The 26,945-nt window shown below is 36.2% G+C and overlaps 1 protein-coding gene across 1 annotated transcript in view; it reads left to right on the top strand.

The window, feature by feature from the left end:
• Positions 1 to 6,439, top strand: part of BARD1 (BRCA1 associated RING domain 1) — an 84,839-nt gene extending 78,400 nt beyond the window's left edge. Inside the window, exons 12-13 of the transcript XR_004623616.1 lie at positions 2,884 to 2,923; positions 5,846 to 6,439. The gene's annotated coding sequence lies outside the window, so the exon portion shown is untranslated. The remainder of the gene's footprint in view (positions 1 to 2,883; positions 2,924 to 5,845) is intronic.
• Positions 6,440 to 26,945: the final 20,506 nt, after the last annotated feature.

The raw sequence follows: 26,945 nt of genomic DNA, 5'->3' as shown, positions 1-26,945 counted from the left end.
ATATATATATATATATATATATATATATATACACTACATCTTCTTTTAACCATTCACATGTCAATAGACATCTGGGCTCTTTCCATAGTTTGGCTAATTGTGGACATGGCTGCTATAAGCATTGGGGTGCAGGTGCCCCTTCGGATCACTATATTTGTATCTTTAGGGTAAATACCCAGTAGTGCAATTGCTGGCTTGTAGCGTAGCTCTATTTTCAACTTTTTGAGGAACCTCCATACTGTTTTCCAGAGTGGCTGCACCAGTTTGCATTCCCACCAACAGTATAGGAGTGTTCCCCTTTCTCCGCATCCTTGCCAACATGTCATTCTGACTTGTTAATTTTAGCCATTCTGACTGGTGTGAGGTGGTATCTCACTGTGGTTTTGATTTGTATTTCCCTGATGCTGAGTGAGGTTGGGCACTTTCTTTCTTTGGAAGTTGAGTTTGATAAGTTCTTTATAAATTTTGAATACTAGCCCTTAAGCGATATGATATTTGCAAATATCTTCTCCCATAGAAAGAGTTTGGAAGTTTTCCTTCCATTTCAATTTTTTGATAAAGCTTCAGAAGAATAGGTATTAATTCTTCTTTAAATGTTTGGTAGAATTCCCCTGGGAAGCCTTCCGGCCCTGGGCTCTTGTTTGTTGGGAGATTTTTGATTACTGCTATAATTTCCTTGCTGGTTATAGGTCTTTCAGGTTTTCTATTTCTTCCTGTTTCAGTTTTGGTAGTTTATACATCTCTAGAAATGCATCCATTTCTTCAGATTGCCTAATTTGTTTGCATATAGTGCTCATAATATGTTCTTATAATTGTTTGTATTTCTTTGGTGTTGGTTGTGATTTCTTCTCTTTCATTCATGATTTTATTTATTTGGGTCTTTTCTCTTTTTTTTTTTTGATAAGTCTGGCCAGGGGTTTATCCATCTTGTTAATTCTTTCAAAGAACCAGCTCCTAGTTTCCTTGATCTGTTCTACTGTTCTTTTCATTTCTATTTCTTTGATTTCTGCTCTAATCTTTATTATTTCTCTTCTACTGATGGGTTTAGTCTTAACAGCAACTAGGACCCAGCCTGTCTGACTAATTTCTTACCTCTGATTTCTCTCCCCATCTCTGAGTGAATTGTCTCCATTTGTGTGGCCTGTTCTATCCATTCAGCTAACATTTTGCTTAGCCTTCATTCTCATGCATACATTTATTTTGGATACCAGGACTGCTTAGGCCTCCACACTTGAGATACACACCCCTTTATTCATTTCCTTGGGCTTTGAACGTACAGAGCTAATCTACAACCAAGAAAAACATTCTTTTTTTTTCTCTTCAAGCGCACACACATGTAGCTTTTATAACTAAGGATTAAACCCCGAATATACTTTTACTTCCCATATTTTCCCATATAATTAAATATTCTTGTACATAATTTCCAATAGTTGTATGGTAGCCTATCAACAAGATGTACGATAATTTAAAAACTAAATCCCTGCTATTTTGTATTTGGATTGTTTCAGTCATAGATAAATCTGTATAAATATTGTTATGATAAATTTTGGTCCTGTGGGAAGGAGGTTTTCTTTAAAATGTCAAACTAAGTCACCATTTGTCATTACCATCTCTGCGAAATGCAGTGCACGCCCTACACATTTAAATTAAGACCTCTAGTTATGCTTAAAATACAAAAATTAGAAAATGAGCCTTAATTGATTGCTATGATTTTCATGAATTGATGAGACTTTGCTTGTAAGGTTTAAACACTCTTGCACTTATGGGTTAGAAACTAACCAGAAAAGGGAAGAGAAAAGAAAAAAAAAAAGAATCTTAGGCCTTTTGGTAGAGGCCTCAGAGATCAGCTTGCCCGTGTTAAGATGAGGAAACAGGCCCAGAGAACTCTAGATCACACATCTCATGGTTGGCAGGGCCCCGATGAAGCACGCGTGTTCCTTTCTTCCTGCCATACTACCTCCCAAGCTATATTACTTCTTTAAATAAATCGAAGTGTTTGCTATTACAGGAGCCTCTGATCTTTTACTTGAATGAACTTACTAGGCTGGCCTGTGACATCTAGAAGGGGAGATGGCCTCTATCCCAAATGTGCTGTAGCCCCTATTTCTACCTCAGCAGACATTTCTTATTACTGCCTCTGTTTCTGAGACCAAAAAGGGACTTAAAATCGTTTTCAACTTTTGTCTCAGGCAGCCACACCAATTGGTGGAGTTGTTTTATCAGCTAGAATGTATGCACCATCACCAAACTGAACCACATCTTAAAAACTTAAGTGATCTTTATAGATTTGTTGCTGTCCCCCCAGCCTGCCTGGAGTATAGGACATATTCTAGTCAATAATTGTGGCTCAGTTCGGAAATGATTCTCAGCTGGCAGGCCATGTCCTCCTAGTTGGGAGTTAAAGGGGCCAAAAAACAGCAGCAAACACAAAAATAACAAAAAGCAAAACCTCCAAGACAGAGTGTAGGAGGGAGAAATATATTTGAAAAAGCTTTCTAGGTGATTTTTATGCCTGCACTTAAGCAAGGCATTGCTTGGCACTGCTTTAGTGTTGGAAATTTCCTTGTGAAATTGTATTTCACATATATTACGTATGTAATGTGTCTGATTCCCCAAGACCTACATATTTGAAGCTGAGGCATGTGGAATTTGAGGTAGACCATGGTGATGCATGGGCCGTAACATCACCATTCCCCTTGTAATAATCATTTCCTTGTCCAGTGAGCACTAAAGTTCTGATACCTGATAGTAAGTTCAGATTATTTTTCTGGGCAGTAGAAGTAACAATTAGCAAGTGTGATATGTATTTTAAAAGGGAATTATTACACTCTGAAAAGTAAATGAAGTCTAAAGATTTTTTGCCTATTGACCTTTCTCTTGCAGGTATGTGACAGAAGCTCAAAGAGTAGGCAGTCGACTTCCAGTAAGTATCCTCTTTTTTCAAGTGCTATGCAAAGATTCACTAGCAGTTACACATATGAGTTTTGTCTTTTTAAAAATATATAGATCTGGTTTTACGTTTTCAAAAGAGGTTGAAAAAGAGTCTATACTGGTGTATTCATTCGCAAATTTGTACATTGATTCATTGGATTTTTATTGGGAAACTACTGGATATCAGGCTGTGTTCCTTGCTTGGAACAACTAAGGTAAATAAGACATGGCTACAATGCTCAAGGGGCTTGCTCTCTACCAGGGGAGCCAAACAAGTGAAGAAGTAAAGTAGAAAGTGAAGATTGCACAGGCAATGTTCTTGGTGAGGCACACCCCTGTGATCTGTGCAGAAGGAATGTGTTGGTGGCAAGCTGCACGCTAATGGGCTTTTCCATGTCAGGATACACTTCTAGAAGTCTACCTTGCCTGCTTGGCAGAAGAAGCAACCAGTGTTTGCTCTGGACATAATCAAGTATTTTTTGGAAGGATACTTAGGACTCCTTCTTAGGATCAGATGACTTAATATTCACCATGATATTCACTAAGCATTTTTTGATTCCCCTTGAGTGATACTTCTTGTCTTTTGCAGAAGAGAATGACATTTTATCAATATTTTATTAGAGAGTTTTATTTTTTTAAATTTTTTCTTTTAATTAGGAAGACAAGTCAGAAATAGGAAATGCAGCTTGCTGAAGCCATGAATAGGAAATGAGTTTTTGCTATCAGTGTTTAATTTGCTAAGTTAGCAAGTTTAATCTCAAGATAATTTAAACAGTAGTTAAAGCTATCCAGATTTATTTCATCTACCTTTTTGAAAAAATGCATCATTTTAGTATTCATTCTTGTTTTCTATGAATTCAGATGTAGTCATTAGAAGGAAGGTTTTCTTTTTTTAATATAAAAAATGTTTTTTAAATGAATTGTTGACATTTTGAAATTTTCTATTTTATAGCAAAGTAATTTGTGTGCATAGTTTAAAAAGTGAAATAGCGCTAAGAGATTTAGACTAAAAGATATCAGTCCCCTATATCTCTTTCTCAGTTTCTGTTCAGAAACAATCGCTTTGTATTCTTTTAGTAGTTTACATTGGTATTTGCCTCCTACATAAGTAAGTATGGGTGTACTGCTTTCTTTTGATTAACCTATTTTAGATATCTGTGATTTCCGATTATGGTAGCTGATTTTTTTTTTTTTCCACTCCAAGATTCCTTCTTTCCTTTCTAAATTATTCCAAACAGATAAATTTTTTCTCAGGGCTTTCACAATGACGAGTATGGACATATCTCTGGTCTTCCATGTTTTTTTTTGTAGTGATTGCATTTCCTTTTTATAGACCTTTTTGTTTTTCTTAAATTTTTATTAGTTTTAAAATCTCCTTCTAAAGGTTTGAACCTGTGTCTACATCTTCAACTACTTTCTGACATCTTTGAAAAAAGTCTCACAATATAATTTTTCTCTGAGACAAAACTAGGTAACAGACTAGTTTGTTTTTCCTGGAGACATTCCTCCTAAAGGCTTCTGTCTTCTCTCTCCAGTGTGGTCTGCTTGCTAATGAAATCTGCAAAGCTTTTATCTTTTGAGTTCCTGCTTTTTCAGATCTTAGGAAGCTCCTTTGCTTTTCTTCCCTATTGGGGGCAGGGGTGTCCCTGTTTACTGCTTTACCCCTGTATCCTGATTAAGCATGTTCTCTAGCAGCTTCTTGAGAAAGAATACAGTTTGTATATATTTTGGCTGAAAAACGTTTTCATTCTATCACCTGTGACTTTGCTTTGATAATTCTTTTTTTTTTTTTTAAATATTTTATTTACTTATTTGACAGACAGCCAGCAAGAGAGGGAACACAGCAAGGGGAGTGGGAGAGGAAGAAGCAGGCTCCCAGCGGAGGAGCCCGATGTGGGACTCGATCCCGAAACAACGGGATCACGCCCTGAGCCAAAGGCAGACGCTTAACGACTGCACTACCTAGGCGACCCTGCTTTGATAATTCTAGCTGGCAGTTGTTTTCCCTCAGAGTGGGGTTTCAGAGACTGAATCAGCATCTCCCTTCTTGTCTGTGCCCATCTGCAGGCACTTTGTTTGAGCTTCTTCCCATCTAGGAAGTTACTTTCACTTACCATATGTTGTGTTGATGGTTATATCAGATTACTCAGTGGTTTTCAGCCAGAGAAAGTGCAGGCAGTGGACCAATGTCTTAAACATCTGTACTCATTTTTTCGAATACCTTTTATATATAGCTACATATAACTATACCTTTTGCATATAGTTAATAAAAGGATGCTTTGGATTACTTATGCTATTTGTAAATAATTGGGTGTACTCTTGTTTAAAATGATGTAATGTGGCCCTTCGACAGTAATGTTTGACAAAAAAAAAAAGGCAGGTTAGTCACATGGGGCTTGGGCAACTTACTAACAGAATGTATAAACGATTTCTTTTCTGAATGAGATTTGAGCCCTTGAATGATGATTTTGAATGATTGAATCATTACCTGCCCTGATAAGCCCACTAATTCTATTTTATATATATAAAATATCAGCACTTCATGGATAATCTTTTTAGCAGCAAGTCTTTCAGTCTGATGTTTCTTGGCCAGGCGGTTTTTTCTTTAGGTAGAACTGTTGAGATTATAAATCCTGTAACCTAAAAGTAAAGGCAGTATTGATAGGAGATCTTCTAAAAGGCAATGGAAGTCATCTAGATGTAGGGGAGGTAATGAGGATTTTTAAAAAGCATAAGAAAGAGCTATCAAGTATAATCCAAAAAAAGATTGGGGCATTTTGGGGAGTGGAATATCAAGTGGAAACCTATTAATCTCCTATAACCATGGTTGAGGAAAGAGGAAGAAAGGACAAATTAAAATATTTAGAATAATTGCTTTGTGTCTTGTTATGTTACATTATAATAATTTCTTAAGAATTGGCAGGTATCCGGAATGTGGAGGGGGTGGTCCAAGATGGAAGCCTAGCAAGATTCTGAACGCACCTGCGCCTGGGAATACAGTGAGTCTACAGCTACGAATGGGACAGTTCCCCCTGAAAAAGACCTGAAAACTAGCTGAGCAGCTCCGTCATAAAAACTAAGTTGCTACTGACTTAAAATGATTGTTGTATAGATAGGCGATTATATATGAGCCTCGTGATTACCACAAAGCAAAAACCTATAGCAGATACACAAAAGATAATGAGAAAGGAAACTAAGCATAGCACTAAAGAAACGAAACCAGAAGGGAAGAGAGCAAGAGAAGAAAGGAAAAGAGAGGAATTTTGAAACAGCCAGAAAACAATGAGCAAAATGGCAATAAGTACATACCTATCAATAATTACTTTTAATGTAAATGGACTAAATTCTCCAATCCAAAGACAAAGAGTAGCTGAATGGATAAGAGCACACAAACAAAAAACAAGACTCCTGTATGTGTTGTCTATAAAAGACTCACTTCTGATGTAAGAAAAAAGGCAAAGTGAAGGGATAGAAAAAATATTCCATGCAAATGGAAACAAAAAGAAAGCTGGGGTAGCTATACTTATATCAGACAAAGTAGACTTTGTTTTGTTTTATTTTTTTAAAGATTTTATTTATTTATTTGAAAGAGAGAACACGAACAAGGGCAGAGGGAGAGGGAGAAACAGATTCCCTACTGCACAGGGAGCCCAATGCGGGGCTCGATCCCAGGACCCCAGGATCATGACCTGTGCCAAAGGCAGACACTTAACTGACTGAGCCACCCAGGTGCCCCCTGACAAAGTGGACTTCAAAACAAAGGCTGTAGTGAAAGACAAAGAAGGGCATTACTTACTGATAAAGGGGTCAATCCAACAAGTGGATATGATATTTGTAAATATTTATGTATTCAAACATAAGAGCACCTAAATAAATCAAATTTTAACAGACCTACAGGGAGAAATTGACAGCAATACAATAATAGTAGGGGACTTGAATACCCCACTTAAATCAATGGATAGATCATGCAGACAGAAAATCAATAAAGAAACATTTACCTTAAGTGTTAGATAGATGGACTTAATAGATACATACAAAACATTCCATCCAGAAGCAGCAGAGTATTCATTCCTCTCAAGTGCACATGGAACATTCTCTAGGATCAATCATATGTTAGGCCACAAAACAAGACTCAGTAAATTTCAGATTAAAATCATATGAAGCATTTTTTTCTGACCACAATGGTATGAAACTAGAAATCAGTGATAAGAAAACTGGAAAAATCACAAATATGTGGAGATTAAACAACATGCTACTGAGCAACCAGTGGGTCAATGAAGAAATCAAAGTAGAAATCAGAAAAATACCTTGAGACAAATGAAAATGGAAATACAACATACCAAAATCTATGAGATGTGGATACCCAAAAGTTTTTTGTTTGAAATCTGAACAAAAGCAGTTCAAAGAGGAAAGTTCACAGGACGCAAGCATACCTCAAAAAACAAAACAAAACCAATGAGAAAAATATGAAATAATCTAACTTTATATCTAAAGGAACTAAAAAAAGAACAAAGCCCAAAGTTAGTAGAAGGAAGGAAATAACAGATCAAAGTGGAAATAAGTGAAATAGAGACTTAAAAGGCACAAGAATAGATCAATGAAACTAAGAGCTGGGTCTTTGAGAAGATAAACAAAATTAATGAACCTTTAGTTAGAACCATGAAAAGAAGAGAGAGGGTTCGAATAAATAAATGAAAGAGGAGAAGTTACAACTGATACCACAGAAATACAAAAGATCTTAAAACACTACTTTCAACAATTACATACCAACAAATTGGACAACCTAGAAGAAATAAATTCCTAGAAACATACAATCTCCCAAGATTGAATCATGAAGAAATACAAAATCTGAATAGACCAATTACCTGTAAGGAGATTGTAATCAAAAACCTCCCAACAAACAAATGTCCAGGACCAGACAGTTTAACTTTTAAATTCTACCAAACATTCAAAGATTTAATCCTTATCCTTCTCAAATTCTTCCAAAAAATTGAAGAGAAGGGAATGCTCCCAAACTCATTTTAGAAGGTTAGCATTACCCTTATACCAAAACACTGCAACAAAAGGAAGATTAAACTCCAATATCTCTGGTGAATGTAGACCCAAAGTTTTAACAAAATGTTTGCAAACTGAATTCAACAATACATTAGATGGATCATACATCATGATCAAGTGAGATTTATTCCAGGGATGCAAGGATGATTCAACATCCACAAATCAGTCAAGGTGATGCACCACATTAACAAAATGAAGGATAAAAACTATATAGATGCAAAAAAGGTTGACAAAATTCAACATTCATTCACTCATTCATTCGAGTGTGCATGCATGTGAGCTGGCGGGGTTGGGGAGGAAGGACAGAGAGAGAAGGAGAGGAAGACAGAATCTCAAACAGGCTCCACACCCAATGTGGAGCCAGACCTGGGGCTCAGTCTCACAACCATGGGATCATCACCTGAGGTGAAATCAAGAGTTGGACACTTAACAGACTGAGCCACCCATGTGCCCACCTCCCCTTTTTAAAAGAGAATGAGTGATTTTAATTCAACATAAGGTACACTCTAGGCATCTGTCATCTTTCAGCCTAAAAATTAGCAAAACTGTTGAAACAAGGCACAATTTCCCCCCAAACTTGTTACATGGCTCCAGGTACAAAAAATTTATTTATGAAAATGTTAAAACATAAAAATAGAAGTCTGTGATTTAAAAAAAAAAGTGTATAAAAAATTCCCACAAAACCTGTCAACATTGTTCCTTATCCTACAAAATAGCACCAGCAAGATGAGTAAAAGTGTTAAAAACCATTACAGCAGCATTTCTGAAATTAAGCTTTCCTGACCTCCTGTTCCCCCCTAAAAACAACTTCTCGTGGAATACAAAAGGACTTTAAAATCTGTGGAGGGAGGGTCGAGCTTTTATTGCAGTTCCCCCTGCATTCTCTTAGATACAGGGAAAGTGCAAGGAATGTGACTGTGCCTTGGCTGTCACTGCTTCTCAGTTTAGAAAAAGGCTGAGGATTTGGGGTGTCATACTTCTCAGGTGGGGACCTATGCCTGCAGAGTAGTCTGGAGGGGAAATGTCTTGCCTAAGCCGCCTCCTTTGCTTTCTTCACATGAGGAAGAGGGAGACAGTGAGAAGCCATACCTGTCTGCATAATATACAATAGCTTATAACTCAGCCAACCCCTTCCTGAGCTTCCCAGAGGATTCTATTGAAGTCACTAGGATGGATTTAGCTAAGGGTGGCCCTCCCCTTGGGTTTGGGGGGAAAAATAGCCCCAATTGTAATGATGAGGTCATCCCTGCTGAAATCATCAGCATTAGGGAAAATACTCTACATGACAGCAGGTCCCAGCCCTTTATACTGAAGCCAGGGGAATATGCTGGGTAAAATTTAAGAAAGACATAAGGCATCATTTCCTTTTCTGCTAGCCCTAGAGGGGGGAAAAAAAATCAGGGCCCTTAAAATGTCCCTTAGCTACATCAACATTTATTTATGATAAAAACTCAACAATATGGGTGTAGAGAGAATGTACCTCTACATAATAAAGGCCATATATGACAAGCCCACACCTAACATCATACTCAGTGGTGAAAAGCCAGAAATCTTTCTTCTAAGATCAGCAACAAGGCAAGGATGTCCACTCTTACTGCTTTTATTTAGCATAGTATTGGAAGTCCTAGACAGAGCATTTAGGCAAGAAAAAGAAAAAAACATCCAAATTGGAAAGGAAGTAAAACCGTCAACTATTTGCAGGTGATATGATTTTGTATATAGAAAACCCTAAATACTCCCCCCACAAAAACACGGTGAGAACTAATCAGTATGCAAGAATCTTTTGTGTCTCTATATACTAACAATTTGCTAGTAGAGAAATTAAGAAAATAATCTCATTTGCAATTATATCAAAAATAATAAAATGCGTAGGAATAAATTTAATCAAGGAAGTAAAAGACCTGAACACCGTAAACTATGAAACACTTGACAGAAGAAACTGAAGAAGATACAAGAAATTGACGGAAAGATTCTGTGCTCATGGGTTGGAAGAATGAATATTGTTAAGATGTCCATATTAATCAAAACAATCTACAGATCTAATGCCACCCATATTGAAATACCAAAAGCATTTTTCACAGAAATAGAATAAATAATCCTAAAATTTGTATAGAGCCGTAAATCACCTCAAATAGCCAAAACATTTTGAGAAAGAAAAAGCTGAAGGCATCCATGCTGTCTGATTTCAAACTGTACTAGAAAGCTGTAGTAATCAAAAACATGGTATTGGCATAAGAACAGACACATAGATCAATAGAACAGAATAGAGTCCAGAAATGAACCACCTATGTATGGTCAACTAGTTTATGGCAGAGAAGCCAAGAATATACAATGAGGAAATGACAGACTCTAATTAATGGCATTGGGAAAACTGGCCAGCCACATGCAAAAGAATAAAGCTAGACTACTACCTAATATACAAAAATTAACTCAAAATGGATTAAAGATTTGAATGTAAGACCTATAAATATAAACTCCTCAAAAAACCAAAACCAAACAAACAAAAAACCAAACAGGTGGTAAGTTCCTTTACATGGGCCTTGGCAATGATTTTTTGGCTCTAACTCTAAAAGCAAAGGCAATGAAAGCAAAAATAAACAAGCAGGACTACCTCAAACAAAGCTTTTGCACAGCAAAGAAACCAACAAAGTGAAAAGACAACCTACTGAGTGGTCATATATCTGATAAGGGGTTAACCCCCCAAATATATAAAGAACTCCTACAACTCAATAGCAAAAAGCCAAAAAAAAAAAAAAGACTTAAAAAAAGGCAGAGAATCTAAGTAGACATTTTTCCAAAGAAGACCTACAGATGGCCAGCAGGCACATGAAAAGATACATACAATATCACTAATTATCAGGGACATGCAAATCAAAACCACAATGCGATATCCCATCACATCTGTTTAGAATGGCTATCCTCAAAAAAGACAAGCAATATCAAGTGTAGAGAAAAGGAAACCCTTATGCATCTTTGGTAGGAATGCAAATTAGAGCAGCCACTATAGAAAACAGTATGGAGATTCCCCAAAAAATTAAAAATAGAACTACTATATGATACAGCTCTTCCACTTCTGGCTATTTATCTAAAGAAAATGAAAACACAAATTTGAAAAGATACAGGAAACCCTAAGTTCATTGCAGCATTATTTACAATAGCCGAGATATGGAAACAACCTGTTCCATCAATGGTCATATATATAACTTAGTCATAAAAAAGAATGACATCTTGCAGTTTGTGATAACATGATGGATCTTGAGGGTATTATGCTAAGTGAAATAAGTCAGAGAGACAAATACTGCATGAATTCACTTACATATGGAATCTAAAAACAAATTAAAACAAAACTCATGGATACAGAAAACAAAATGGTGGTTGCCAGAGGGGAGGGGGTTTGAGGGTTGAAGACATGGGTGAAGAGGTACAAACTTCTAGTTATAAAATAAATGTCATGGGGTTGTAATATACAGCATGGTGACTATAGTTGATAATATCATAATACATATAAATATAAGTCACCCAGAGAGTAAATCTTAAAAATTCTCATCATAAGAAGAAAAGTATATAAGCATATGAAGTAAACACGGACGGTAACTAGATTCATAGTGGTGATCACTTCTCAGTGTGTGTGTGTGTGTATTGAATCATGTACAGGTGCTTAAAACTAATATAATGTATGTCAATTATGCCTCTTAAAAAAGCATTGGCAGGTAAGCTAAGCCTATTCACAGAAAGATAAGCTTGTCATCTTGTGGCTTTTCATCTGTACAATAAAGCCACTGAGCCTACTTTGGGTAGTAAATAATCTACAGAAATATCAGATTCAAGTGGTTACCTCTGTGGAATATCTTAAATATCATATAATAATTTTTTAAGGAAAAGAATCTATAGAACAAAAGAGAGGAATTCAAGAGTTAAATTTGTCTTTCATGGGACCATCCCTACTAAAATTATCAGCATGTGCTGAGTGTCAGGAAATCTTGAATTAGAATCTTGATCCTGAGCCATTTCCTCCTTTTGTTTTGAACCTTTTCCAAAATTTTGTTCCTTTATAAATCATTTCCATTTGTAGGTGATCTTCAGGATCTCTAAAAATAGCATACTGCTTCAGTTGTCTTGTTGAAAACATTGCCTCACATGTAAGCAAAAATGCTGCAGAACGAGAGCTCAGAGTTTTCCCCTCCTGATTATCAGATTTTCCTTTCTCTCCACTTTATGGTTGGGTGTTTTCTCCTTGCCATTCTGTCACCAGATATTTTTAATAAGTTTTTTTCTTCTTGTAAGTTATCAGCCTCCATCTCTCCTTTTTTTCCCCTTACATTTTTATTTAAATTCCAGTTAGTTAACACGTGGTGTAATATTAGTTTCAGGGGTAGAATTTAGTGATTCATCACTTACATACAACACCAAGTCCCCAACACAAGTGCACCCCCTAAGCCCCATCATCGACTTAACCCATCCCCTGCCCACCTCCTCTCCAGCAACCCTCAGTTTGTTCTCCATAGTTAAGAGTCTGTTTTATGGTTGACCTGTCTCTTTTTTTCCCGTGTTCCTATGTTTCGTTGCCTCCATCTTTTTCCTATATATTGAACAGAAGACTGATTGCATTGTCCTTTACTTACCTTTTTCTTTTTTTGCTTCTGCCAGACTTCCATTTACCTTGATACCGCCGTTCTCCTGCTTTGCTCTGTATTTGTACCCCTTGTTGTCTGTTCAGTGGCATTTAGTCTCAAATATCTGATCTTCAGGACTCTCCAGTTATTTTCTAGCTTTGTCATCCAAGAGGAAAATATGTTTCACAGGACTCTTGGAATTGTCTACTTTTATAAAGCCATCAGGAGTTCTACTTCAGTAAATGGAATACTACTACTTTTCCCCCCCTTATAAAATTATTAGTTTTCTTTCTTTCTCCTCTACCCTCCTCCCCAGATTTTGGCTTTTACTTCAACATTTACTCAATGTAGTTATCAAACAATTGCCAAAATTTTTACTTTGTTACTGGTGAAAATCAGTAATCCTTTGGCTCTTATGACAGAAACTGTGATCTAATTTATACAGCCTCCTTAAAGCTAAGACTATGTAGCGGTCATAGCAGTGAATGCTTTCTTGCTGCATGCCCTACCATGACCAGACACCATTTTCATTGCTTCATATGTGCTAAATAATTCTCACAACAGCCTTCGTTTCCTCAGTACTATTTTTGTCCCATTTTAAAAATGGGACAGGCTCTGAGAAGTTAAGTAATAGACTCTACAGGCGTTCCAATGCAAGATGGATGAAACAGAAATATAACCCATGTAGACTAATGTCCAGGTTCACCACTAATGACAAATTTCTTATAATGCTGGGAAATGGCCTGGCTGAAAAAGATAACTATGATTTTCCCCCTATCTGCTTTAAAATATGAAAGTAATGTGATTTTAATATGCCTGCATTCGAGAGAGGACAGTGGCCTGTATACATTTCTTTTGCCTCTGATCTGATAACATTCATTTTTACCCTTTCATAATCTAGGTCATTTCAGAGAAGATTCTTGCTTATTAGGTAAAATATACTAGTAATAAAGAATGCATAGAAGAGGCAAAATTTGTCCCATCTAGTGGGAAAAGAACACTAAAAAATTTGGAGAAATATTTAAGTGCTGGGCTGTCTGGATGTTGCCAAAAATCCAGAACCAAGTTTTTATTTTATTTTTTATTTTTTTAAATGATTTTTTATTATATTATGTTAGTCACCATAAAGTACATCCCCGGATTCCGATGGGGAACCAAGTTTTTCATGTTATAGGCTTGAGTTGTCCTCGGCCTTGGAGGAAGATAGGCATATTTGTTTTCTGCATTACGAGTACGGCCAGTTTCCCTGTGGCATTGATGGAGTTTGCTGGCTTCAGCTGCTGGGTTTTTGCTATTATAAAGATAAGAGCTGATGCAATTCTACAGAAGCCCTGATATTTATGTAGATGTACTCCATGGCTTGAAGGATTCTGCTCTACCTAATTTCAAATCACTGCTAGGCATGGTCGGGTCAGTACAGTGTTTCTCAATTTCTTGGAGCTTTGCTACATATTTCTGCCACATAAAAGTCAAGGATGTATTAAATTAAATCACCCATCTCCTGATAATATGATCTGTGACTGCCACTCTTATATCAGAGCACACTCTTATATCCACCACTGAAGATGTCAAGCATTTCTGTCTCTATCAGAACAAATTTAAGTATTTCTGATACAAGGTTCAAATACAACATTTTGCCAAATATTTATGTTTATTTTAAATATTAAGAACATAGCCTTGAAAACATTTCTTTCTTAACCATGAGGGTTTCCTTTTGACTTGTATATCATTGCCGACCATGGTGACTCTAAAATCAAAATTTAGTAATATTTGTGATTCATGAGAAAGAATAGCATGTGTTTTGCTCCTCTTGCAATCTGGGTTCTGCAGAGGTGGTGGTAGTAAAAAATTTATTTTTTTCTGAGTACACAAAGCAGATGTGAATCAGAAGACACATGAGAAGAAAAAAAAAAAATATATATATATATATTCATATATATTCTTGTGAGCACTGTTTTTGCAAAGGCTCTTTTTGGCAATAACCACACTTTATGTCCCTGTCCTTTACAATATTCTGTAATTTCTAATACCACATAAAATAAATTTACACTTTCCTCTTCAATCCCTTGAGTTAAAGTATATTTTGTGGTTTGAAGCAGCATGATATAGTAGCAAGAGCGTTAGACCAGGAGTTGGAAGTTTTGGATTGAGTTCCCACTGGGCGATTTACTGTCAACCAGGACAAGGCCTTTCAGTTTCTTGTTTTTTAGACCCATGTCAAAAAATAATAGTCTTTTACTATCCCAGAGTGGCTTTGTATATCAAGTAATAATGCATGTGTAAATTGTTAGGTCCTCTATAGATATAAGGAATTATAATTTAGGAGGCTTCTGACAACCTACTAGCTTTTCTAAATTCAGAGCTTATTCTGTCAGGGGGGAAAAATAGCTGATAGATGCACTTGACCAAGGCAGACAAAGTTATTGACTGTCAAAAGAAATGGGAAGGGCTTTTGACATCAAATAAGTCTGGTATTTTAGAGATGAATAGCATCTCCAGAAGCTTCCCAGATCCAAGATATAGATTTGCAATAATTTTAGTATTATTATCAGAATATTTACAACCTATCTAAATTTGAAATATTTTATAGATGCCATGTAATCAAAGGTAAATCAAATGAATGATATCTTTAATAAATGCCTCCTACTCTATTAAAATTATGGAATATTTTTGTTGTACACCAAGATATAACTGTGATGCTGTTCTGTTAATAGCTTAGCTTATTTATTATCCTTCCTTCGTGTGATTTTAAGATAGTGAGTTATTTCTTGAAAAAATGTTATTTACATTTTTAAATAAGGAGATACTATTTGATGAAATGTTTTATTTTTAAGCCTCATAATTTTTAAAAGAGAATATAAAGGATGTTTTCTTGAGCTATTCATAATTACATAATCTTAGTGGTATAGGAGAACCATAAATTGCAATCAAGATTAATCTTTATATTGGATTCTCAATTATGAGTGGATTCAGTATCTCCTTCAAGTATTAGAAAGGGGACTTTAAGTGGTAGAGACTATTAAGTTCACAAAGGAATCACGTGAAAGGGATCTAAAATATGTTTGTAGTCTGAAGTTTTGTTTTTTACAGTGTAATAAAAAATGTGAAATCAGAACTTAGCTCTGAACTTGAAAACTTGTAAAATTCTATATAACATTTCAGGAAATATATTCTGAAGAGTAATCAGAAATCAAAGGTCAATTCAATATGACTAACAAAGAGATGGTAAGTGATTACCAAGAATGTTTTTCCATTTTTCTTTCCTTCCTTCCTTCCTTCCTTCCTTCCTTCCTTCTTTCTTTCTTTCTTTCTTTCTTTCTTTCTTTCTTTCTTTCTTTCTTTCTTTCTTTCTCTTTCTTTCTTTCTTTTTCATTTTTGGTGATTATTGAAAGAAAACACTCCATCTATAAATATCATTCTCCTCAAAATGCTCAAAATAATTTCCAAAAGAATAAGCCTTTCATTAAGATTTTTACACTACTTATCAAAAAGTCTTTACACCCTATTTCCTTTTGATATTATAAATGTGTATCTTTCAAAAAGCATTGTTTCTTAAGTAGATATTTACCTGATGACCATGTCTACTACTAGTCATATGTAGGATCTATAGAATTAAAGATGAGAAGACATAGTTTTTGATTAATGAGGGTAAGTTTTCCTGATTTAAACAAGTTTAAGAATCATTTTAAAAGGCAACAAAATTTTAAAATCTAAGACAAAACCAAATTGTATTTTACCACTTATCCAACATGGGAGGGTATATGTGTGTCAGTTATGTATCACCATAACAAAACTTATTGGCTTAAAAAATGGGTCATATTTCGTGTGGCTATGGCTTGATTGGATTCACTTACATCTAAGTGTAAGTGGGCAGCATGGGATCAGCTGAGATTGCAAACATTTATAGATTTGACTAGGTTGAGTCCTTTAATACGTATTACTCATGTGACTGGTGGTTGGTATTGGCTACACAACCCCCTTGTGTCTTTGTTCTTCTCCATGTGGTCTCTCAACTTAGTTTTGGTTTAGACTTCTAAGAACATGCCAACAGACTTCCAAAGGAGAGTAGTATTTCAAGCAGTGAAGGAAGAAAATGCTCTTGAAGCAAAATCTCTTGAAGCCTGGTCTCAGTAGTTACACATTATCACTTGTGCTACATTCTATTGATTGAAGCATATCATAGGGTCATTTCAGGCCCAGGGGAGGGGAAATAAAGCCCACATCTCAATGGAAGGAAGAATTGAAGCATTTATAGCCATCTTTAATCCATGGCAGGGAGACAGTTCTCCATGTTTGGTGAGAAATTGTCATGGTATCCTAACACATTGTTTCAGATTCTGCTGTTACTTAGATTACTTGCTTTTTCTAAACACCCTTATTCATTGCTTATTGATTTAAAACAGAGTTCACTGAATGAACATCATGATTTTTGGGGGGTGCCTGAGTGGTTCGGTCAGTTAAGTATCTGACTCTTGCTTTTGGCTCATGTCATGATCTCAAGGTCATGAGATTGAGCCCTGCCACCAGGTTCCACGCTCAACTTGGAGTCTACTTGAGATTCTCTCTCTCTCCCTCACCCTCTACCCTTCCCCCACTTGCACTCTCTAAACAAACAAATAAACAAACATTGTGAGTTTTTGATCTGGCACATAGCTTTGGGAAAATATGTGTAAGTGCTGCAAAATAATTACCATCAGCCCATGAAAACAGAAGAAAAAACTTACATCTTTTTTTTAAAGATTTTATATCTTTATTTGACAGAGAGCACAAGCAGGGGGAGTGGCAGGCAGAAGGAGAGAGAGAAGCAGGCTTCCTGCTGAGGAGAGAGCCTGATGTAGGGCTCCATCCCAGGACCCCAGGATTATGATCCTAGCTGAAAGCAGATGCTTAGCAGACGCCTAACCAACCGAGCCACCCAGGCACCCAGGCACCCAAAAAACTTAAGTTGTTTACGCTCATTGTTTGATTAGACTTGGTGGGCTGATAGAAATTTTGATCATTGTTACACCTAGTCTTCAGAGCAGTGATTTTTAGTTGTTGCCTGTTATAATTCATACTCTCCTCCTTCCTTAGTATAGGTTTATAATCTTTTAGCCTAACTAAAAGACTACATTTCCAGGTGTCCACTGAAGTTAGCTGTGTGATTAAATGCTAATGGTCAGTCACAAGAAGTGTTCGCTGAACAAGAACCTTCTTGTCTTTCATTTTACTGTTCAAAGCGGATAGATTTGCTAGACAAGGGTCACACCCAGATATCATGGAGTGGGAAGCCAAAACAACTCTGGTTCCCTGATGACATTGTGGAGAGCCTACACCAGCTCAGGACTGCCAACCTCAGAATTTCTTTTATGTGAAATAAACTTGTGTCTTCTTGTATAAGCTACTTCTGTTTTGGATTTTTGTTGTTATAAGGAGCCAAGCTTAATCCCACTTGATTTATCTGCTAAGCACATCCTCCATCTTGGACTTAAACTGAATGAAGCTATAATCAATGTTGATAAAGATCTTCTCTATGGGTGACATTAAACACAATTCTTGGTTTTTTGGGGGTGTTTTTTTGTTTTCTTTTGGGCCTGGCACTTGTTTGGTGACTTCAATGAAAGAAACATTGTGTGCACACATGGTCATTTACATGCAAGGAAAGTTAACAAAACTTTAAAGCTGACTTCTGATAATCTGATTGTTTTTTTTTTCTTTTAAAGATTTTATTTATTTATGCGACAGGGAGACAGCCAACAAGAGAGGGAACGCAGCAGGGGGAGTGGGAGAGGAAGAAGCAGGCTCCCAGCGGAGGAGCCTGATGTGGGACTCGATCCCAGAACGCCAGGATCACACCCTGAGCCGAAGGCAGACGCTTAATGACTGCACTACCCAGACACCCCCTGATAATCTGATTGTTGTTTGCTAAGTCGTAATTTGTCAAAGACTACACCAAAGAAAGTTGGTTGTTTTGTTTTTTTGTTTTGGTTATCAGAGCACTACTGAGAGTCCCAAGCAGAAAATGAGTAAATCTAACTAAAATTAAATAAAAAGTAAAAGGCAACTAACATAATCAATGTTTAATACAAAGAAAATTATGCAATATTTTTTAAGTCACTTTAAATTTTATTTTTCTTTTGGTAAGGTGGTACCATTCCTCAAGGAGTGATGCAATTTTGCACATTATTTTACAGTGAAAGGAATTACATCTGTCTCTGTTTGTGCTTTGGGTTTGTTTTATAGTAGATAAATTAGTGCCCACACCTCTTTACCCAGTAACCGTCCCTGCAGTGCTCTCTGATGACACCCTTGGTCTTGAACTCCAGGGTAAACTGCAGGCTGAGCAGGAGGTGGCTGGGAAGAAGCAAGGGCACTGTGGCCATCATCACATTGGGCTTTGCACCAACAGGATGTCCAGCACAAAAGGGTCCTCGCAGGAGAGTGGAAAGCTGGCGGGTGGGGGCAGTTTGTTGGGCCCTGACTTTAATGGAGCAGAGGATTCAGGGCAGACACCAGCATTTTCCTTGCAGACATGTTGCCATGTTGTGACTGAATCTGGGAAGAAGTTGCCCTGGAAGACCGGCAGCACAGTTCTCATGCACCTTCTCAATAGAAATATTTAAATACAATCCTGAAATTTTATTTTCTTCTTTGAATTGTGTTTATATGCTCATGGTGCCTACTTTTAAAAAAAATAACAGATTTATTGAGACATAATTCACATGCCACAAAATTCACCCTTTTGAACTGTACAATTCACTGGATTTTAGTATACCCACAGTGTTGTGGGACCATCACCACCACCTAATTTCCAAACATTTTCATAACCCTGCAAAGAAACTTCACACTCATCATTCCCCATTTAGCCCTACCTCCTGCCCCTGAGGAACACTAATCTACTCTTTGTTTCTGTAGATTTACCTATTCTGATCATTTCATATATGTGCAATTACACAATAAGGCCTTTCGTGACTGGCTTCTTTCCCTCAGCATAACACTTCCAAGGTTATCCATACTGTAGCATTGATGGGCACCTCACTCTTTTTTATGGCTGAATAATTTCCATTATTCAGATCTACCATGTTTTGTTTATCATCAGCACATGGATGTTTGAGTGGTTTCCACATTTGGGCTACTATGAATAATGCTGCTGTAAATATCTGTATACAAGTTTTTGTGTAGATACATGTTTTCATTTCTCTTGGGTATGTACCTAGGAGTGAAATTGCTGGTTCGTATGGTAGCTCTATGTTTAATCATTTTCAGAATGTCTAGACTGTTTCCCATAGAGGTGGTGCCATTTTACCTTGCCAGCAGCAGTATGTGAGGGTTCCGAGTCTCCACATTCTCCATAACACTTATTATCCAACTTTTTGATTCTAGACATTCGAGGGCCTGTACGGCCGCAGCTCATTTGGGTTTTGATTTGCATTTCCCTGATTACTAATGATACTGAACATCTTTTCATGTGCTTATTGGCTATTTGTACATTGCCCTTGGAGAAATATCTATTCCTTACCTCTGCCTATTTTTTAACTGGGTCGTCTTTTTGTTATTGAGTTGTAAGAATTCTTTACAGCTTCTAGCTACAAGTCCCTTATCAAATATAGGATTTGCAAACATTTTATTCCATTCTGTGACTGTCCTTTTACTTTATTGTTGGTGTCTTTTAAAAAAAAATACAACAAATTTTGATGGTATTTGATTAATCTATTTTTTTCTTTTGTCACTTGTGCTTTAGTGTCATATATAGGAAACCATTGCCTAATCCAAAGTTACGAAGATTTCTTTCTTTTTTTTTTTAAAAGATTTTTTAAATTTTATTTATTAAATTTTATTTATTTGACAGAGATAGAGACAGCCAGCGAGAGAGGGAACACAAGCAGGGGGAGTGGGAGAGGAAGAAGCAGGCTTACAGCAGAGGAGCCTGATGTGGGGCTCGATCCCAGATTGCCAAGATCATGCCCTGAGCCGAAGGCAGACGCTTAACCGCTGTGCCACCCAGGCGCCCCTGAAGATTTATTTCTATGTTACCTTTTAAGAGTTTTACACTTTTTGCTCTTACACTTAGGTCTTTGATCCACTGAGTTAATTTTTATGTATGGTATTAAGGTAAGTGTTCTGCTTCATTCTTTTGTGTGTGGATATCCAGTTTTCCCGGCACCATTTGTTGAAGGGTGATTCTTTTCCCATTGATTTGTTGGCACCCTTATCAAAAATCAACTGATCATAAATGTAAAGGTTTATTCTTGGACTCTTAATTCTGTTCCTTAATCTAGAAGACTAGCCTATGCAAGCCACACTGTCTTAATTACTGTGGAGTTCCAGTAAGTTTTAAAATTGAGTTTTGAAATGTGAGGTCTCCAACTTTGCTTTTCTTTTGCAAGATTGCTTTGACTATTCTGCGTCTCATATATTTCCATGTGAATTTTAGGATCAGCTCATCTATTTACGCAAAGAAGGTAGTTGGAATTTTGGTGAGAATTGTATCAAATCTTCATATAAATTTGGGGAGTATTCCCATCTTAATAATGTTAAGTCTTCCAATTCCTGAACATGGGGTGTGTCTTTTATTTATTTAGTTCTTCTTTAACTTATTTTAGTGATGTTTTATGGTGTTTTTTTTTCCAGTGTACGAACCTTACACGTCTTTTGCTAAATTTATTTTTAAGTGGTTTTTTCCTTTTAGTGTTATGGAAAATGTAATTCTTTTCTTAACTTCCTTTTCTGATTTTTTTTATTGTTAATGTGTAGAAATACAACTGACTTCTGTATACTGCTCTTGTATCCTGCAACCTTGTTGAACTCATTTATTAGCTTTAATAGTTTTTCTGTGGATTTATTATAATTTTCCATATATAAGATAATGTCATATGTGAATAGAGATAGTTTTACTTATTTCTTTCCATCTGGATACTTTTCATTTTTATATTGATTGATTGATTGCTTAATTGCCCTGGCTAGAAACTGTTACAGTGTTGAATTGAAGTGGCTAGGTGGACATCCTTATCCTGATCATAGCAGGAAACCAGTCTCTCACCGTTAAGTATGATGTTAGTTGCAGGTATTTAATAGATGTTCTTTATCAAGTTGAAGAAATTCCCATCTATTCCTATTTTCCGAGTGTTTTTGTAATGAAAGGATTTTGATTTTGCCATTTTTCCCCATCTATTAAGTTGATCATATGGTGTTTATTCTTACTCTATTAATATTGTATATTACATTGATAAATTTTAGTATATTATAAGACACTTTCATTCCTGGAATAAATTCCACTTAGTCATAGTAAATAATCCTTTTTCTATATTGCTGGATTCCTTATGCTAATATCGTGTTGGTGAATTTTATGACTATATTCATAGAGGATATTGACCTGCAGTTTTCTTTTTTTGTGATGTCTTTGTCTGGTTTTGGTATCAGGATAATCCTGGCCTTATAGAAGAAGTTGGAAAAATTTCCCCCTTCTTCTATTGTTTTTGAAAGTGTTGGTGAAAGATTGGTATTAATCCTTCTCTAAATGTTGGGTAGAATTCACCAGTGAAGCAATCTGTACCCGGGCTTTTTCTTTGTGGGAAATATTTTGGTTACGAATTCAATCTCTTTTTCTCATTATGGGTCTCTTCAGATTTTTAAAAATTTTCTTCGTGAGTTTCAGTTTATATCTTTATAGGAATTTATCCATTTCATTTAGGTTATCAAATTTTTCGGCATACAATTGTTCCTAGTATTCTCTTTAAATCCTTTTTATTTCTGTAAACTCAGTAATAATGTCCCCTCTTTCATTTCTGATTTTCATTTTAGTCTTCTCTTTTTATTGGCCAGTCTAAGTAAAGTTTTGCCAATTTTGTTGATCTTTTCAAAAAACCAACTTTTGGGTTTATTGATTTACTTTCTTTTCTATTGGCTCAGTACTACCCATTCTAATATTTATTATTTCTTTCTTTTTGCTTGGTTTCCTTCTTCTGGTTTCTTAACATGCAAGGTTAAGTTATTGACTCAAAATCTTTTTTTTTTTTAAATATGGGCATGTAGAACTATAAATTTCCTTCTAAGAACTGATTTGTTGTATCGCATAAAGTTTGGTATATTGTGTTTCCATTTTTAGTAATATAAAAGTATTTTCTAATTTCCCTTGTGACTTCTTTATTGATCCATTGGTTATTTAGGAGTAGATCTACTCTTGATGTCGGATTATAGGATAAAGAGGGGAAAAATAAATGCTGAATACAAATTTTAATAATTTATAGTATGGAGCGGATCCTACTCTAAAAACGTTACTTCCAATTAATAGCACGTGCCATTGCTTATATTCATCTTACATCTGTGTTCCTTTATTACTATATATTCCAAGATGGTATGAGTAGATCTTCCCAAGGTTTGATCATGTTTTCACCACCTAGAATAGTCTATAGTTCTTCTGATTTGATCCCAGTTTTCCTGACTGTTCAGCAATCATTGAAACATACCAGTTTTTTTCTTCTTCATCTTGAGAGAGCAGTGAGGACAGCAAAGAAGTCAAACGTGTATTATATCTTCTACTTTCAGCATAATAAGGGTTTTGGTAGAAAAGATCTAAAATTTAATGAGCTTGCTATGTTTTGTATATGTTATTTTAAATTATTGCAAAACCATATGGTAAGGAAAATTGTTTCCATTTTACATGTGAAACTCAGAAAAATTAAGTAATTTTGAATAAAGTTTCAATAACAAATGGTATATCTGGGATTTGAACCCACTTCTGTGCCATGTCGGAGGCCGTATCCTTTCCACTGCATCTTCTTCCCAAGAGGCAAAGGGAATGGCCTATCCTGACTACATTTTGGGAGTTTTACAATAAGCATTAGGACTATACCAGACATAGCCAGGCTGTGCAACCTGTTCTCTACTTTCTCAAAACTCCCACTTGTTTATTTTCCCTTTAATTCTTACCAGAATGTTCTCCATCACATGATCCCACTCTCATATGTGTTGATTTTTTAAGTATGTGATATCTTCTTTACATATAGCTCTTTTCTCTATTTGATCTGATTGTGGATTATTAACATTTTAGCCACAATTTCTATGCCCCCACATCTTGGAGATACCTAAGGTAATATTCAAATTTTGCTGTACAATTCTGTCTCCAGTTTTCCCATGTTTTGTTCCAGTATACTTAAAGTTAAAATGATTGTTCTTACCACCTATCCTTTTCATTTTTCTATTTTTATTCTTTTTGCCACAGCTGTTAACCTCCCCATTATCTCACGGTTATATTGTAATGGTGTTTTCTCCATTGCCATTGTCAGCTTAAGACTTAGGAGTTTAGTGGTTAAGAGGGTGGCTTTTGTAAGTCAATCAGAGAAAGACAATTATGCGGAATTTGAGAAACAAGGCAGAGGATCATAGGGGAAGAGAGGAAAAAAATGAAACAAGAAGAAACCAGAGAGGGAGACAAACCATAAGAGACTCTTAATCTCAGAAAACAAACAGGGTTGCTGGAGTGGAGGGGGGTGGGAGGGTTGGGGTGGCTGGATGATGGACGTTGGGGAGGGTATGTGTTGTGGCGAATACTGTGTATTGTGTAAGACTGATGAATCACAGACCTGTACCCTTGAAACAAATAATACATTACATGTTTTGTTTTTGTTTTTTTAAAGAGGATGGATTTCGAAGCTAAACTGTTAGTTTCAAATTCTTGCTCTGCATCTGACCCCAACTGTAAGAACAAGAGTAAGTCACTTCCCCTCTTAAAACCTACCTCACCAAGTTACTGTGAGCTTGAATAAGTAGACACATGTCGAGTGCTTGGAGAGTGCCTAGCACAAAGTGTTCAGCAGCATTAACTATTATTTTTGTTACTACTATTATTTGTCTGCCACTATTGATCGAAATATATATAATTTTTTCCAACAAAATATAAGCTGGAATCCAGCCTTCTCATATTTTTAAAAGAATTTCTACATGGTAGCCAGTAACTTCCTACAATTTCTTCATTTTTTCACTATTGCATTTATAGCTTTTCTTGAAGAAACTCATTTATATACGTTTCTTCCAATTGGCAGTGTACCATAATGGAGGAAGCTAGAATTTTTGTCTTGAGAAGAGTTTTGTGAACTTCATAGGACCTGATTTCTCCTTTTTTTGTCAAGCATAGGTCAATCAATGGTGCTGCAGAAGGTTTGGATTACCTTTAATGGAAGGGATGCATCGTATAGTTCTGGGAGGGCTCACTTCCTCCGGTCTTTCCCCTTGCCAATATCTTCACAGTATTTTGATCTTCTCATTATTGTCTTGGAACTCTTTTCTTGTAACTACATCTTCTCTAATAAGTACTTCTCAAGTCTTATTCTTTTGCAAAGAAATCTTTGTCAGAAAATCAAAGCAAAAAGTCTGCATTGGACCTTCTGTTCAGTCTTGAGGTGAAATATAAACATTTATGCTTCCCCATGGATACAACTTTTTATCCTTTAAGAATAGGAGATGGGGGGAAATGCTTTTGGTAAGAGTACTCATTAGCTCTTCTGGTTTATCAACATCCTTTTCTTCTCTACATTTACATCTACCCAACCTTCCAGTGGAAGATAATTCCAAATAGTAATAGCTTTCCTTAACAATTGCACTAAAATAAAAATAATCCGAGGCAACTTGTAAAATTACAGTTCCAGGGTAAGACCCTTGATAGCCTGAATCAGAATCTTTGAGTTTTATATACAGATAAGTATTATGCACAGATAAGTATTTTTAAAGGAGCAGCCAGAATAGATACATTTTCTAAATTCTTATTTTCCCTCTTCTTAATATGCCTATCTGTCCAAATAATTTGTATGTCTGGGTTCTTCCTTCTTGCGTTCTGAAAAATTTCACACTTTTGTCTATTAGTCTGTCTTCTGGAGATTTCCTTGCCTCATTTCCAACTTATCTATTAAAAAGATTTTTTCAGGGGCGCCTGGGTGGCACAGCGGTTAAGTGTCTGCCTTCGGCTCAGGGCGTGATCCCGGTGTTGCAGGATCGAGCCTCACATCAGGCTCCTCTGCTATGAGCCTGCTTCTTCCTCTCCCTCTCCCCCTACTTGTGTTCCCTCTCTCGCTGGCTGTCTCTATCTCTGTTGAATAAATAAATAAAATCTTAAAAAAAAAAAAAACCTTATTTCAGGGACACCTGGGTGACACAGTCGGTTAAGTGTCTGATGTCTGCTCAGGTCATGATCCCAGGGTCCTGGGATGGAGCCCTGGATTGTGCTTCCTGCTCAGCAGGGAGTCTGCTTCTCCCTCTCACTCTCCATCTGTGTTCCCTCTCTCTCAAATAAGTAAATAAATAAATAAGTAAAACCTTTTTTAAAAAAAGAAAGTTTATTTCAAAACATATCAATTTTTGAGTGCTCTTGTTTTCTATATATTACCAGTTTATGTTCTTTTTGTTCCCCTTGTTGTCCTCTCAAGGGGTGTATTAGATTTGTTTGGAATTAACATGGCTCTAGGTTATCTAGATCTAGAAATATTTCCTAGAAGCTTTAGGATATTTAAAACAATGATGAGGAAAAAGTATATAAATTTGGAACCCTAGAGAATATTCCTGACTTCAAAACTGTAGTGAAGAACATTTCTTTGCAGTTTTATTATGAAAATGCTAAGATTCTTAAAAATCATCATTCCAGTTTTGTTCTTGTCCTCTGCATGCAGTATCCCCTTGAATATCTTTGAAGACACAAAAATAACTTCCCTTTTATCTGGGGTCATTTATCTTGGTTTTTACCTTTAATGTTACAGATTTTCCTCAGCTTCTGGATGTTGACCTTGAATATTCAAATTCTAGAAAGAGGGACTGATGGGTGAAAGCTCTATGGGTATGGGCAAGGTTAGTAACACCAGGCTCTTAATTCGTTATTTATTTTTTTTTCCAGAGTGAAAAAATATACTAGGTTGAAGGAGCAATCACAGTGTCAGAATCAGGAGGGATACACTCAAGGATATTAACACATTCACTAGCTATCCTAGTTATTCCAAGATCACCAATGCAAGTATGGGGATATGAGGGTAGAGTGGGAAAGGAATCATCTTTTCTGTAGTGTACATAGACTTAAAATCAGTTACCCTATTTTCTGCCCTACATGCTTTTCCCTCCTGTCCTTTGTTTTACCTGCTCTTTGTTTTGTGTCTAGAGACTCAGTTAGTTCTCTGTGGCTCCGAATCCCATTTTGTTTAAACTCTAGGCTACCGCTTCCACAATTCTGTCTCATTTGTCAACATTCCTCCATCTGTTTTTCTCTTCTACAAATATGTTGAAATAGCTCATCTGCTGAAGACCTGTGTTTAATCTTAGAGGTCTTTTATCCTTCAGTGTCTTTTGAACGGGGTTCAATAAAGTGAGGAGACAAAATATATTCTCTGT

Source organism: Ailuropoda melanoleuca, chromosome 2, assembly GCF_002007445.2.
Source record: "Ailuropoda melanoleuca isolate Jingjing chromosome 2, ASM200744v2, whole genome shotgun sequence".
In the NCBI taxonomy this organism is placed as follows: Eukaryota; Metazoa; Chordata; class Mammalia; order Carnivora; family Ursidae; genus Ailuropoda; species Ailuropoda melanoleuca.
Note: the sequence above shows the minus strand (reverse complement) of the source record. Positions and strands in the feature narration are given on the sequence as shown.